Consider the following 6,773-nt stretch of genomic DNA (forward strand, 5'->3'; position numbering starts at 1 on the left):
AACATCGTCGACTCTGGCTGGGGCATCATCCCGGCAGCATACATATAAATCAGTCTGTTCTGTTTCTTCTACCATTTCATATGATCTCCGTGTTTTCTTACGCAATCGTGCATATGCCTCAGACGCGGAAAAACTATCGACAGGAAGCCACGTGAAACTCACATGAACAGCAGCGAAATCTGGAGCTTCCTAATATATCTTCATTATCTCTTTTAAATATTATTCAGCCAAAAGAATTCAATTCTCTGTAATGACAGATTAACATTAAATAAAAATATATCATAATCAAAATCCATTTAAATTAAATTAAATAATTTTTAATTTATTCCATACAAATGTAAAGATAAATTCTATAATCTCTAATCGGGTTCCTATTATAATAAACAGTAGCCGCCAGTAAATTCAGTACATAATAAAATAAATTCTCGTATAGCAGTCATAACCCTTGTCTCGGTTCTCAGATAAGAAGAAAGTAACTGACATATAGAGTGGCTCTTTTTTTGTTTACGAAATGAAAATTCTTTATTGACAAAAATTGAATTAAAAAGTCGATTAAACGCAATTAAATTGAACGTATTTAAATCGTTTATAACAAAAATTTTAACAATATAAACGAATATCGATGCTATATTCATCAAAAAGTTTAGTATGAATAAAGGGTAGTGTTTATAGAAACAGTATAGTATATACGGAAAGAAGGTTAAAGAATGAAAGGAGAAGGGAATGAAATTTATTGCCAGCCTCTAAAATATATTATGCTGTTGTAATTAGCAAACTGGCTTTGTTTGGTCGATAGTTTATTCATTGTTCCCATTATGCTTGCGATGAAATCGCATTCGCAAATTTACTAGCGCAATTAATGTTAGAAATCAGAATACTGAAACAGAAAGGATAAAATAATAGTTTCCTCTCGATATTTTTATCTGCAAGTATACAGTATTTAAATATAAATATTGTATATTGTATATTTATATTCGTTGAAGAATATCTACATCTGAAAAAGAATATTACAGTGTAGAAATATAATAGTTTACATTAAATTTTTATATTAAATTTTTGTATAATAGTATTTTTGTATAATATTGAAAGCATTAGATATTTGCGTAATAAATAATCGAACACTTGCGCGAATCACCCTTCAGTTCTCGGTAATTAAATACCAAATACATGCTCCCCCTTTTGTAACCTGGTGGGATGATATAGGGGATCGAATTGATATTGCACCAGTGCAATAAATGTCCCAACCGTGAATATGAATATTAATTTTACTTTTTGAATTCCTCGACCATTTATCACACGTCAATGTTCAAATTTTGTGGCAGCTACATAAATTAATTCTAGTTCTATTAATCATCAATATGAAATATCAATTATCAATTAATTATTAAATAGTTTCGTTTTTATTCTCTTTTCTTTCTTTTAATATGTGGTAGCTATTTGTATTATGCGAATTTTCTTAATGAATGTTTCCACTATATATACATATATGTACCAAACGTAAATAAGAATTTACACGAAGATGAAAATGAAGAAATAAAAGTATTAGAAGCAAATCTTGTTTTAATTTATCGAAATTCCTGGTTTAAACCCAAAATTACTATCGACCGCAATATACCTTCATCTTTATCCTAGACCCCACATGATATCTTCTCCCATGAGATAGATTTATGATCAGGGAATGTGTTGGATCTCTCCTCGTCTTTAACTTATCCCCCTTATCCTTCTGCCACCAATGTGCTGTCCACGGTAGGAATCCCTCATTACATAAATGAGCCGCATGTTCTCTTATACATAGAACTGTAGAACAAGGACATTCGGCTCTCTCGTGGCTGACATAGGCGTAGATAAACGCACAGATATAATCGTGGTCATGCTGACAGAAGTCTCTCCGCTTCTCCTTTTCCCCCTCTCGCGCAAGAAGCTACCTGCTCTGCGGGAGACCCCTTCAGGATACTTCGGAGACGATCACGGTAAATCTTCGTATAGCCTCTGGATTATCGGAGAATTAGGGAGCATGATTCGAGCATTCTACGATGCAACGTCGCGATTCTCGGGCATTCAGAGGAATGGGATTCGCTCGTCTTGGTCAATTAATATCGGCAGGATTTTTCTAAAGAATCCGGAAGTCCGGAAATAATACCCATTAAGTTTGTTATCACAAAAGAATTATCTTGCAACGGATTTTACGAGTACATTACATCTCGAAATAAAAATATTCAGATTGTAAAATAATTAATAAATTAGAAACATAAAAAATGTATTTTCTATTAATAAAATTTGTCATCACAGCAAATCATATATATTAAATTATAAGCGAATTTATAGCTATTTAAAATAATTTATTCTTTTAACTTATTCTATGACTTTATCGATTTAACTTTATTTAATTTCATTTATTGTATTCCTTTTTTTTTATTATGAGGACATCGAACTTAATCGACAGTTTGCGAAAGCAGCTTTCATAATCCCATTGTTCGTCATTGAGATACGACGTTGAAAGGATGAGGAATAAAATCTAAGTCAAGGAGGTCCTTCCTCTTTCTCCCCTCGTCGCGCGCCAAGAAGCCGGCAAGCAGCTGCGGAATGTCTTCATTAAAATACTCGGGCTCATCATTTATGCAGAGCAAAAACGCAACGAGATGAGCACCGAACGAATCCAACATCAACGAGATTCGCACAGCGTATAACAATTCCTTCAATTTCCCTTTCTGTCGTTCTAACAACAGATACAAGAAAGTCATTTTTATTTTAATTCATTAAAGAATTGTATAAATACATAGGTTGTATAAATACAAATTGTAAGAATTGTATAAATACATAGGTTTTTCCTTACATATAAATTTTTGAAGTTTTATTATCTTATTTTATTTTGTCAGAAATTTTATCAAGCATTTTTTCGAAATATAAGTTTCACGCAAAAATATTAGAGATAAAAAATCCGCATTTTTCCAACTAAAGCTTCCTTCGCTTATTTGTGTTGATTATTTGTCGATCGATTTTTACTTACTTCCTGTTATCCATTTTTTCTCTGCATTTTTATTTTTGTAACTAAATAAATTTCAGTTTTACAAAATTTTACATTTAATTACAATGACATCTAATTTTTTTAAATGAATTAATTCGTATAATAAACTTGTAATCAATTACTTATAGTTAATTCTATATTATAACGTCACAGAAAGAGAGAATAGAAAATTGTGCGAGAATAAATGCCATTAAATGCTTTTATTGATCTGAAAAAGAATTTACAGCACGGAATGATTTATCTTTTCGCGATTACCTAAAGCGCATCGGTATAACAATAGTTATACACGAATTCATCATCAGGATGCACGTGGGTTTCATTTAAGAGTCCTACTATGGGCAAGCATCAAGATCCCTATTCGTGTTCCAGTCACGTTTCATTTGGCACATTCAGCGTGTCGCGTTGGGGTTCGTCATCTATTAAAACGCTCCGACAAGAAGGCAGGTGCACGTTGATTCGCGAAATCAATTGCATTATTGAATATCTTCTAATATTTTTGATATAAAATAAATACTAATATTTTTAAATCTAAATTTACATTTAAATTTAATTCTCATGACAAGAAAAGGATTCCAGATTAGTCAAAAAATATGCTATATAAGTTCGATACAAAAGATTCTGTATTGAGTTATGATTCAAGATCAAACCTCGATCCGATCGATGACGCGTCGTTCAGTCGTGCGTTCGACAAAGACCGAAAAAATCTCTAGGAATGTCAACGGGCATTTTTCGGCGATGTCACCTCAGAGAGGACTTGATGCTCCCTCTTCTACCCTTCTACTCTCTCTTTCCTCACACGTCTCCATGTGTGTCCGTATGTTTGTTTTGTTTCTCTCTCTATAACTCTGTGTCTCTTCCCGCGCGACTCGTCTAGGCAGCTCCTCGTTATCTACCTGCAACACGGACCCAAGGGAGCTCATCGAGCCCACAGGGGCTCGTGTTCCCACGGGCTCGAGACCTCTCTGACGTACGATGTTCCGAATACGCGACTACAAGGCGTTCTCTTCTGATCGATATCGTCGATTTTTTCTTCTCTCTCTCTCTCTCTCTCTCTCTCTCTCTCTCTCTTTCTCTCTTTCTCTCTCTTTCTCTGTCTTCATCTATCTATCTATCTATCTTACGTATTTTACTGATCACACTCATCTGTTCACTCTTTCTTCTTCTTTTCTATTTATCCTGCACTTTATTTTTTGATCTCATGGGAAACCGGTAGCTCGAGATCGTCGTCGGCAACTTTTGAGCAACTTCCGGATCCTTCGTGAGATTTTATTCGTGTTATGCGCTCTTCCCTCACAGTACTGAAGTCTGCAGTAATATTGTTGCAACGTTGCTGCAATGTTACTGCAATACTGCTAGAATGGTCTATGCTGTCAAAGTTATGTACAAAAAGGATTTAGGTACAAATATACGTGATACGTATAATTTTACAAACCAACCAAGACATTCGCTATATTTGATTTATATGATAACGTAATTTATTAATCGAGAGGTTTATTTTTATGAAATAAAGTAACATTTTATTTTTTGTTCTGTTTTGTGTGCGCGCACTCGCGCGCGCGCGCGCGTATGTGTGTGTATGTGTATTAATCAGTATATTAATTGAAGAATCAGTATATATTGAATTCCTATTGATTTTCACAATAAATAAATAAATAAATAAATATTTATTTATTAATGTACCGAAGAAGTTAACCCTTATCCTACAAAAATACAATTTGTTGCCTCATCCGGAGACACTACAGACACTAGAATCCATCCGTTTTTTTCATCTATTCAGAATGATTAAAAAAATCTCTAAAAATTCACCAACATACTTTCATCTTTCTAGAATAAATATTGAAACTTCATTTTAATAATAATAATGAAAATAATAAAATGTATAATTTATAATTACCGAAAGACTCAAAGAAATTTGCACGAACAGGAATCGCTCGAGTCACTATCAGAGTTGGTAAAAAAACATGTTTTAAATGTGTTTAAATGTGTAAACTGTTTAAAATATGCTTAATTGATGTTTTTAATATGTTTTAAATATGTTTTTTTATAGTATTGTTTAAAGCATATTTGAAGCATTAAAAACATATTTAAGAAAAAACACAATACGTTTTATTCTTAAAAAAAAGCATTAGTCTTTACCAACCCTGCTAGTGACCCGTCTTGTAGGGTAAGGGTTAATAGGAATTCGTCTGACAAATGTATCGGAAAGCACACATAAATCATTTGGATACAAGTGCAAGTTTCTGCATTGCCCAGCTGTCTGATATGCATACAATGTCACGATCGCCGTATGTTCGTTCCTTTCAAAATTTCGGTGTACTGAACAAGTTCGCGTTGACATTGATTTGCGCGCTGTGATAATCAGCCACATAAGCTCATAAAAAATTATTTAGCTCATATTAAATTATTAAAATCAATTTGAATTTGAAAAAAATTTAACATTTTTTAAAGCGTAGGAATATGTGTATATAATACAACACAAATATTAGTATATTTAATCCTAGATAGCACAGAATATTTATCATAAATATTTATTAATATTTATTTTTTTAAATGTTATATAGATATTTTATACATATTTTATATAAAATTTTATTCGAAATATTATTAAAATATAAATTAAATATTTTATGTAATATTTATGATAAACATAAATAAATATTTCTAATAAATATTTTTACTTGGATTATAATGTCTCATTAAATATTTTCAAAACAATTTACAATAAATATTTCATAATTATAAATATTTCATATTTATAATAAATGTTTATAATAAATCTGTGCAATCTAAGATCACAAAAATATTTACAAGATATTTAAAATAAATCTTGTAAATATGTATAAATATTGTGCACTGTCTGAGTAAAAATAAGTTGCATAAAAATTCTGGAAATGTATCAAATATAATACAAAATTCGCTTTACAATATGTTTATGTGATTTAAGATTATGTGTGATTATGTGTAAAAAGACAGTATACATTTTGTTATTTACATTTGGTACTTCTTCTAAATACAATATTTAAAACTTTCTAGAAATTTTTCAATTTTGCAATTTTATTTTCTTGGAGCATTATTGTGGGACAAAAATAGATAAAAGCAGGTTTAATTATACTTTGATGAGTTCCATCATCATTTTCGCCAAATCTTGTATTATATTTGTTCTGAAGCCATTCTGCATTTGAAGCTTATGTCATTAATAGCAAGGCAGCAAAAAGGCCAAGGTTTCTGTAACGTTAATAGAAAAGTAAACTTTTAAATCAATTAAGAGAAACTTTTAAAATTATTACTTTACTAATGTTTAATACGCAATATTTCTTTTTTGTCGTTATAATTATAAAGATTTCAGTATGAGATTTTAAATATTTCAATATTTTATATTTTATTCACAAAAACTTTTATTAGAAAATATCAAATTGAAAAATTTTTATAATTACGTTTACATTAAATTGTCTAAATTATTTTTATTGAATTTTAGAATCTTTAAATTTTAGAATTTTATGTTTTACATCATTTAAAAATTATACACAAACTTTTTTTCTTTTAAAAACGATTTGACGCACACAATTTAAACGAACATTAATTATTGAATATAATGATAAGCATTTAATTACAATCGACATGATCGCACTACAACTTTTCTCTCAACAGTTAAATAGCTCGTGTATAACAATTCTGATGCTATTACTTCAAGAGAGAGAGAGAGAGAGAGAGAGAGAGAGAGAGAGAGAGAGAGAGAGAGAGAGAGAGA

The sequence above is a fragment of the Atta colombica genome, unplaced genomic scaffold (assembly GCF_001594045.1).
Source record: "Atta colombica isolate Treedump-2 unplaced genomic scaffold, Acol1.0 scaffold164, whole genome shotgun sequence".
In the NCBI taxonomy this organism is placed as follows: Eukaryota; Metazoa; Arthropoda; class Insecta; order Hymenoptera; family Formicidae; genus Atta; species Atta colombica.